Source organism: Oncorhynchus kisutch, linkage group LG19 (assembly GCF_002021735.2).
Source record: "Oncorhynchus kisutch isolate 150728-3 linkage group LG19, Okis_V2, whole genome shotgun sequence".
Classification (NCBI taxonomy): domain Eukaryota; kingdom Metazoa; phylum Chordata; class Actinopteri; order Salmoniformes; family Salmonidae; genus Oncorhynchus; species Oncorhynchus kisutch.
In genome coordinates, this window is record NC_034192.2 from 11086573 (window position 1) to 11096814 (window position 10242).

Below are 10242 nucleotides of genomic sequence, written 5' to 3' on the forward strand. Positions count from 1 at the left end.
TAGTCATAGACAAGCTGTTTTATTTGTATATTATGGACATATTCAATCTCTCCCTATTCCATGCTTCAAGATGTTCACCATTGTTGCTGTGCCCAAGCAAGCTATGGTAGCTGAACTAAATGACTATCTCCCCGTATGCCTTCACTTCTGTCATCATGAAGTGCTTTGAGAGACTAGTCAAGGATCATATCACCTCCACCCTACCTGATACCCTAGACCCACTCCAATTAGCTTACCGCCCCAATAGGTCCACAGACGATGCAATCGCCATCACACTGCACACTGCCCTATCCCATCTGGACAAGAGGAAAACCTATGTAAGAATGATGTTCAACACAATAGTACCCTCCAAACTCATCATTAAGCTTGAGACCCTGGGTCTCGACCCCGCCCTGTGCAACTGGGTCCTGGACTTTCTGATGGGCCGCCCCCAGGTGGTGAAGGTAGGTAACAACATCTCTACCCAGCTGATCCTCAATACTAGGGCCCCACAAGGGTACGTTCTCAGCCCTCTCCTGTACTCCCTGTTCACCCATGACTGCGTGGCCATGCACGTCTTCAACTCAATCATCAAGTTTGCAGACGACACTACAATGGTAGGCTTGATTACCAACAATGATGAGATGAGCCTACAGGGAGGAGGTGAGGGCCCTCAGTGTGTGGTGTCAGGAAAATAACCTCTCACTCAACGTCAAAACAAAGGAAATGATCGTGGACTTCAGGAAACAGCCAGGGGAGCACCCCCCTATCCACATCGACGGGACAGTAGTGGAGAAGGTGGAAAGTTAAGTTCCTCGGCATACACATCACGGACAAACTGAAATGGTTCACCCACACAGACAGCGTGGTGAAGAAGGCGCAACAGCGCCTCTTTAACCTCAGGAGGCTGAAGAAACTTGGCACCTAAAACCCTCACGAACTTTTACAAATGCACAATCGAGAGTATCCTGTCGGGCTGTATCACCACCTGGTACGGCAATTGCACCGCTCTCAACTGCAAGGCTCTCCAGAGGGCAGTGCGGCCTGCACAACGCATCACCGGGGGCAAACTACCTGCCCTCCAGGACACCTACAGCACCCGAAGTCACCGGAAAGACAAAAAGATCATCAAGGACAACAACCACCCGAGCCACTGCCTGTTCACCCTGCTATCATCCAGAAGGCGAGGTCAGTACAGGTGCATCAAAGCTGGAACCAAGACTGAAAAACAGGTTCTATCTTAAATCCATCAGATTGTTAAACTGTTATGCTGCCAGCATACAGACTCAAATCACTGGCCACTTAAATAAATTGATTTAATAAAGGTATCACTAGACACTTTAAATAATGTCACTTTAATAATGTTTACATATCCTACATTACTCATCTCATACTGTATTTTATACCATCTATTGTATCTTGACTATGCCGCACGGCATAGTGCATAGATATATTTATATGTGTTCCTGTGCAACTGGGTCTTGGACTTCCTGCCGGGCCGATCCCAGGTGGTGAGGGGAGGCAACAACTTCTCCGCCACACTGAGCCAACACGGGGCCCCCCCAGGGGTGTGTGCTTAGCCCTCTTTTGTACTCCATGGGTCACCCACGACTGCATGGCCACGCACGACTCCAACTCAAATATCAAGTTTGCTGATGACACAACAACGACAGAGCTGAGGGCATTGGCATCATGACATTTACCCAGTGCCAGGACATTTTAGCCAAAAACCTGTTTGCATCTCCCAGGAGGCTTAAACTTGGCCGCAGCCAAATCCACAAAGAAATGGTCAATTGACCACAAAATCAACATTTTGCAATTGCCATTTCAGTCTCTGGACTTGGACCCCATTGAAAACCTGTGGTTTAAATTGAATGGAGCAGTCCATAAGCGCAGACAAAGGATACTGGTGTTGTGTCTTTGGCTATGCCGGATTAAGTGATATGACATGCTATTCTATAAAATAATTTCTCCATAATTAATATCACCTGATTGAGCTAATCATGTAAATGTAATTAACTAGAGAGTCGGGGCACCACAAAATAATATTTATAGAGCTGTTATCTTCCGAATAAACTCTTAAAGACCTAGTAATATTTTACATCAATAGCAGTCAATATTAAATCGTCACCTTAATTTAGTCTCATCTGAAAGTTGTAAATTCTTGGTTATCTTCACGAACCCTGGCTAACAAGTTGAATCAGCAATACAAAATTGGGTTTAATTATGTCACGGTCGTCCTCCTCTTCATCTGAAGAGGAGAGGCGAGAAGGATCGGAGGACCAATATGCAGCGTGATGTGTGTTCATGTTGAATGTTTAATAAAGAAAGAACTGAACACTGAAACACTATACCAAAGTAGTAAACAAAATAACAACCGTGACGCTAATGTGAGCTGCGCTGAAACAAGCCATCAACATAGACAATCACCCACAAACAAACAGTGCAACCCAGGCTACCTAAGTATGATTCTCAATCAGAGACAACTAATGACACCTGCCTCTGATTGAGAACCATACTAGGCCGAAACATAGAAATACCCAAATCATAGAAAAACAAACATAGACTGCCCACCCAACTCACGCCCTGACCATACTAACTAAATACCACACACAGGAAAATAAAGGTCAGAACGTGACAGTACCCCCCCCCCCAAAGGTGCGGACTCCGGCCGCAAAACCTTGACCTATAGGGGAGGGTCTGGGTGGGTGTCTGTCCGCGGTGGCGGCTCTGGCGCGGGACGCGGACCCCACTTCACCATTGTCTTAGTCCGCCTCCGTGGCCTACTAACCATGGCCACCCTTCTCAATGGCAGCTCTGGACAGAGGGGCAGAAGCTCTGGACAAAGGGGCAGAAGCTCTGGACAGAGGGGCAGAAGCTCTGGACAGAGGGGCAGAAGCTCGGGGCTGAGGGGCTCCGGCAGCGGCGCCGGACAGGCGGGACACTCCGGCAGCGGCGCCGGACAGGCGGGACACTCCGGCAGCGGCGCCGGACAGGCGGGACCACCTGGAGGAAGGAGACAGAGAGACAGCCTGGTGCGTGGGGCTGCCACAGGAACCACCAGGCTGGGGAGACCTTCAGGAGGCTTGGTGTTTGGAGGAGCCTGAAGGACCGGGCTGTGGGGGAGCACTGGAGCTCTGGTGCGCAACCTTGGCACCACTTCCCCAGGCTGGACAACTACTCTAGCCCGGACCCTCCAGAGTGCAGGCACAGGTTGAACCGGGCTGTGGGTAAGCACGGGAGATCTAGTGCTTACTACACGCACCTCTCCCTTAGGCTCCACTCCCACATTTGCCCGGCACGAGCGGAGCGCAGGCAGAGGACCGACTGCACCCTCCCAGCGCCCCGGAGACACAGCACGCAGAGCCGGCACAGGATAACCTGGACCAAAACTGCGTACCGGCGACCAGACCCGCTGAGCAGGCACCATACGCCCTGGCTCAATGCCCACACTCGCATGGCACTTTCGGGGGGCTGCCCTATAGCGCACCGGGCTATGGGCACGCACTGGCGACACCGTGCGCTTAACCGCATAACACTGTGCCTGACCAGTAATGCGCTGCTTATTAAAAGCACGAGGCGTGAGCTCAGGTCTGCTACCTGGCTTAGTACCACACCTCGGCTGCCCCCCCCCCCAAAACATTTTTGGGGCTGCCTCTCGTACCTGTCGCGCTGCCGTGCTGCCTCCTCATATCGCTGCCGCTCAGCTTTCGCTGCCTCCAGCTCTGCTTTGGGGCGGCGATATTCCCCAGCCTGTGCCCAGGGTCCCTCTCCGTTCAGTATCTCCTCCCATGTCCAGGAGTCCTGTGATGCTGGCCTCTGTTGTTGATGCTGCTGCTGCTGTCGTCGCTGTCCTTTACCACGCTGCTCGGTCCTTGGTTGGTGGGTGATTCTGTCACGGTTGTCCTCCTCTTCATCTGAAGAGGAGAGGCGAGAAGGATCGGAGGACCAATATGCAGCGTGATATGTGTTCATGTTGAATGTTTAATAAAGAAAGAACTGAACACTGAAACACTATACCAAAGTAGTAAACAAAATAACAACCGTGACGCTAATATGAGCTGCGCTGAAACAAGCCATCAACATAGACAATCACCCACAAACAAACAGTGCAACCCAGGCTACCTAAGTATGATTCTCAATCAGAGACAACTAATGACACCTGCCTCTGATTGAGAACCATACTGGGCCGAAACATAGAAATACCCAAATCATAGAAAAACAAACATAGACTGCCCACCCAACTCACGCCCTGACCATACTAACTAAATACCAAACACAGGAAAATAAAGGTCAGAACGTGACAAATTATTTATTTACTAAATACCTAACTAATCACACTGAATTACACATACACATAATTGATCATAACTTGATTACAAATGACGTCATAAAGGAAAACGTCCCTAGCGGGCGGAACAGATATGACAGCTTGTTGCACAAAAGAAAAGGGGCTGGGTTTGAGTGAAAGAGCGGGAAGACTGAGGAACAAAAGGACGAAGCTGTGCTATCGTAAATACAGTATCTTATGCATTCTAAATTACCGCCCATTTGCGCTTCGGTAGGTTGGAAGATGGAAGGCTGTGTTGCCAAATCGAGTCCTTTGTCCTTTGAAGAATGTCTCTGGTGGTCAATTGGATATGTTGTTGTAACGTTGTTGTGTGGTAGACGGGATACTCTGTCTGTTCCTTCCTAACCTGCGTTTGCAGCTGCTGTTGCTAACTCAACGGCTAGAAGGTATCACTTCTGTAGTGAATAAGAGTTCAACGTTCATACCATTCGCAACCAAAGCTCACTCTGATGTTGGCTTCATTCTGTAGTTATTATCTGAACCATTCTGACATCGGACCGTCGTCCTCGCATCCTCAGAACAGGAGGTTACATTGTCCCACTGATAAATCCATGATTATCGAAAACTTCAATAAGCATTTCTCAACGGCTGGCCATGCCTTCCGCCTGGCTACTTCAACCTCGGCCAACAGCTCCGCCCCCCCCGCAGCTCCTCGCCCAAGCCTCTCCAGGTTCTCCTTTACCCAAATCCAGATAGCAGATGTTCTGAAAGAGCTGCAAAACCTGGACCCGTACAAATCAGCTGGGCTTGACAATCTGGACCCTCTATTTCTGAAACTATCTGCCACCATTGTCGCAACCCCTATTACCAGCCTGTTCAACCTCTCTTTCATCTCGTCTGAGATCCCCAAGGATTGGAAAGCTGCCGCAGTCATCCCCCTCTTCAAAGGGGGAGACACCCTGGACCCAAACTGTTACAGACCTATATCCATCCTGCCCTGCCTATCTAAGGTCTTCGAAAGCCAAGTCAACAAACAGGTCACTGACCATCTCGAATCCCACCGTACCTTCTCCGCTGTGCAATCTGGTTTCCGAGCCGGTCATGGGTGCACCTCAGCCACACTCAAGGTACTAAACGATATCATAACCGCCATCGATAAAAGACAGTACTGTGCAGCCGTCTTCATCGACCTTGCCAAGGCTTTCGACTCTGTCAATCACCATATTCTTATCGGCAGACTCAGTAGCCTCGGTTTTTCGGATGACTGCCTTGCCTGGTTCACCAATTACTTTGCAGACAGAGTTCAGTGTGTCAAATCGGAGGGCATGCTGTCCGGTCCTCTGGCAGTCTCTATGGGGGTGCCACAGGGTTCAATTCTCGGGCCGACTCTTTTCTCTGTGTATATCAATGATGTTGCTCTTGCTGCGGGCGATTCCCTGATCCACCTCTACGCAGACGACACCATTCTATATACTTTCGGCCCGTCTTTGGACACTGTGCTATCTAACCTCCAAACAAGCTTCAATGCCATACAACACTCCTTCCGTGGCCTCCAACTGCTCTTAAACGCTAGTAAAACCAAATGCATGCTTTTCAACCGGTCTCTGCCTGCACCTGCATGCCCGACTAGCATCACCACCCTGGATGGTTCCGACCTAGAATATGTGGACGTCTATAAGTACCTAGGTGTCTGGCTAGACTGCAAACTCTCCTTCCAGACTCATATCAAACATCTCCAATCGAAAATCAAATCAAGAGTCGGCTTTCTATTCCGCAACAAAGCCTCCTTCACTCACGCCGCCAAGCTTATCTCAGCTCACTGGTCACGATGGCAACACCCATCCGTAGCACGCGCTCCAGCAGGTGTATCTCACTGATCATCCCTAAAGCCAACACCTCATTTGGCCGCCTTTCGTTCCAGTACTCTGCTGCCTGTGACTGGAACGAATTGCAAAAATCGCTGAAGTTGGAGACTTTTATCTCCCTCACCAACTTCAAACATCAGCTATCTGAGCAGCTAACCGATCGCTGCAGCTGTACATAGTCTATTGGTAAATAGCCCACCCTTTTCACCTACCTCATCCCCATACTGTTTTTATTTATTTACTTTTCTGCTCTTCTGCACACCAATATCTCTACCTGTACATGACCATCTGATCATTTATCACTCCAGTGTTAATCTGCAAAATTGTAATTATTTGCCTACCTCCTCATGCCTTTTGCACACATTGTATATAGACCCCCCCTTTGTTTTCTACTGTGTTATTGACTTGTTAATTGTTTACTCCATGTGTAACTCTTTGTTGTATGCTCACACTGCTATGCTTTATCTTGGCCAGGTCGCAGTTGCAAATGAGAACTTGTTCTCAACTAGCCTACCTGGTTAAATAAAGGTGAAATAAAAATAAATTGTCGTCAAGGCTTTATATAGGAAGGGAGAGGAGGGTGTGTTTGAAACGTTTTATAGCCCATGTCCCTTCACAGGGGCTTGCCACTGATTGAGCATAGCCCTAACCTTATGAAAACCCAAATCTCACATTTTAGAAGCTAAAATCACATTTCATCTCATCACGAATAATTTCATATTCAAACATTTAAATTTAACAACAATTCCATGTGAATCCGATAACTCTGATGTGTAGACTTTCCACTGTAGAGTTTATGTCATCTTATCATTGATGAGAATGTCTCAGATGACAACCGAACTGACATCATATTCATTAAGTACCACCGCATATGTTCAATTGGTCGGCTTACCAGAATATAGTTCATTTCCCCCCACCTTCTGCAGTTCCCAGAATCTCTGTGTTAACCAAAGGGGTTTGCAAATGTAACATCAGTAGGGTAGAGAGAGGAAAAATGGGGGAAAGAGGTATTTGTGACTGTCAAAAACCTACCTCCAGGCCAAGTCATGACACTGGGAAACATTCTGTATGGAGGAATAGTCTAAGACCCCTCCAAATATGTTCTCCAATCTCCAATCCAAATATTTTAGAAAAAGGCTTGGTGCCATTATCCTTGCAAGGTGAGGTACAGTATATTGGAAGCAGGGGTGGCAATCATTTGTACCCCTATCTATTTTAGAAAAAAAAGATTACTTGTTAAACAAAATCTCTTTCTCTCAGCAATTGTATTAGAATAAAATATTATAATTTTCCCCAAAAAATATGTGTGCAATGTAGCTCAGTATTTGTATTTTTTATTTTATACAATCTTTTTAGCTCATCTTTATCAAGGTTGTCAATCATTTTGGGACCTGACTATATGTGTACAGAGGTAGGTTGTATCATTGAACATAAATATAAACGCAACATGTAAAGTGTTGGTCCCCTGATATAAATAATCACCGACATATTCCATACACACAAAAAACATATTTCTCCCAAATTTTGGGTACACATTTGTTTACATTCCTGTTAGTGAGCATTTCTCCTATGCCAAAATAATCCATCCACCTGACAGGTGTGGCATATCAAGAAGTTGATTTAAAGAGCACGATCATTACACAGGTGCACCTTGTGCTGGGGACAATAAAAGGCCACTCTAAAAGGTGCAGTTCGGTCACACAAGTTTTGAGGGCGTGTGCAATTGGCATGCTGACTGCAGGAATGTCCACCAGAGCTGTTGCCAGAAAATGTCATGTTTGTTTCTCTACCATAAGCTGCTTCCAATTTGAATGCACAGAGATACCGTGACGAGATCCTGAGGCCCATTGTCGTGATATTCATCCACCGCATCACCTCATGTTTCAGCATGATAATGCACAGCCCCATGTCTCAAGAATCTGTACACAATTCCTGGAAGCTGAAAATGTTCCAGTTCTTCCATGGTCTGCATGCTGACCAGACATGTCACCCATTGAGCAAGTTTGGGATGCTCTGTACAACAACGTGTTCCAGGTCCCTTTCAATATACAGCAACTTCGCACAGCCATTGAAGAGGAGTGGGACAACAGTCCACAGGCCACAATCAACAGCCTGATCAACTCAATGCGAAGGAGATGTGTAGCGCCATATGAGGCTAATCGTGGTCACACCAGATACTGACTGGTTTTCTGATCCACGCCCCTACCCTTTTCCTTAAATGTACCTGTGACCAACAGACCCAGTCATGTAAAACCCATAGATTAGGGCCTCATTTATTTATTTAAATCGACTGATTTTCTTATATGAACTGTAACTCATTAAAATGTTGTTGTTGGGTTTATATTTACATGTTGCGTTTATATTTGTGTTCAGTATATAATATGCGTTGTGGTATACAACCAAACAGGTTTTCCTCCCTGAATTGTCCCTGCTGTTTATGGCTTTTCACTTACGGTTCTTCTCACATTTATATATTAAATGTACATTGTCTCCCATGCATGTATTACCCTAAGTTTATCAAAGCCTACTAAAATAAACCATACCATTGTTGATGCTAAATGATGCACAGACGTCTCAAAAGACACAGACAGGAAGAGAGAGAGCGAGAGAGCGAGAGAGCGAGAGCGAGAGAGAGAGAGAGAGAGCGAGAGAGAGAGAGAGAGAGCGAGAGAGAGAGAGAGAGAGAGAGAGAGAGAGAGAGCGAGAGAGAGAGAGCGAGAGAGAGAGAGAGAGAGAGCGAGAGAGAGAGAGAGCGAGAGAGAGAGAGAGAGAGAGAGAGCATGAGGACAGAACATTCATTACAAAATATGTTGTGGAAAGTGTTAACAGTGTTTCATTCTTCAGTGTACATGAGATATGAATTAGAGTGTATCTAACTATTATTATTGTACTTTAGTTGGTATGATACCATATTATGTGCTCTATGTGTGTTCTTACCGGCAGGCAGGCTCTCTCTGCAGACTTGGACATACAGTTCATGTTAAGCATGGGTCTGAAGAGACACACTTTGTCAGAGAGAGTGAGAGAGAGAGGTTTTGAACTTGTATTGTACAAAAGACATTCCAACATGGACCTTTGGTGTAGATTTTCACTAGCCTATAAGCTCTCTCTGAGGAAATGATGTGACCTAACCTGTTCTTCACTCTTAGAACACATTTCTCCATGCAGAACCCTGGCAATGATCAATTGTACTATCTCACAGACATCAGAACCATGTTTGTATTGATATAAACAGTAACAAAGTTATCCATTAGCTTACATTGAGGTGTGCTGTTTACATTGGGATCACAGCACGTCTACTGCAAAATAGGTACATTGATTTGGCATTAGTTGACACGATATTCTATTCTTCAAAGTTAGCTCAGCTCTATTCTATTCTAATCGAAAGACATGGTGCAGTCTCTTTATTAGCTAAAGATACAAAAGAACACAGGACAGGGCAGCAGTGGTGGAAAAAGTACCCAATTCTCATACTTGAGTCAAAGTAAAGATAACTTTAATAGAAAATTATTAAAGTAAAAGTGAATGTCACCCAGTAAAATACTACTTGGTTTTAAATATACTTAAGTATCAAAAGTAAATGTTGTTGCTAAAATATACATTAAAAAAGTACTTTTGTATTTATTTACAGATAGCTATGGTCACACTCCAACACTCAGACATAATTTACAAACAAAGCATTTGTGTTTAGTGAGTTCACCAGATCAGAGGCAGTAGGGATGACCAGGGATGTTCTCTTGATAAGTGTGCAAATTGAATAACTGTCTGTCCTGCTAAGCATTCAAAATGCAATGAGTACGAGTCAGGGAAAATGTATGGAGTAGAAAGTACATAATTTAGGTATGTAAGTGAAGTCAAAGTCAAAATGGTCAAAAAAGATCAATCGTAAAGTAGAGATACCCCCGAAAACGACTTAAGTAGTACTTTAAGTACTTTACACCAGTGCAGGGTAGGCACACTGTAATCAACTTCATAGACAACACCTGGCCGGTGGTACAGCGTATTTGTTGGTTTTTACCACTTTCTCCAATCACACATCTCCAATTGTGGATTTTTACCCTGAAAAATAACTGACTTTCGACTTGTGAGTCCTAAGGTCTGTGATCA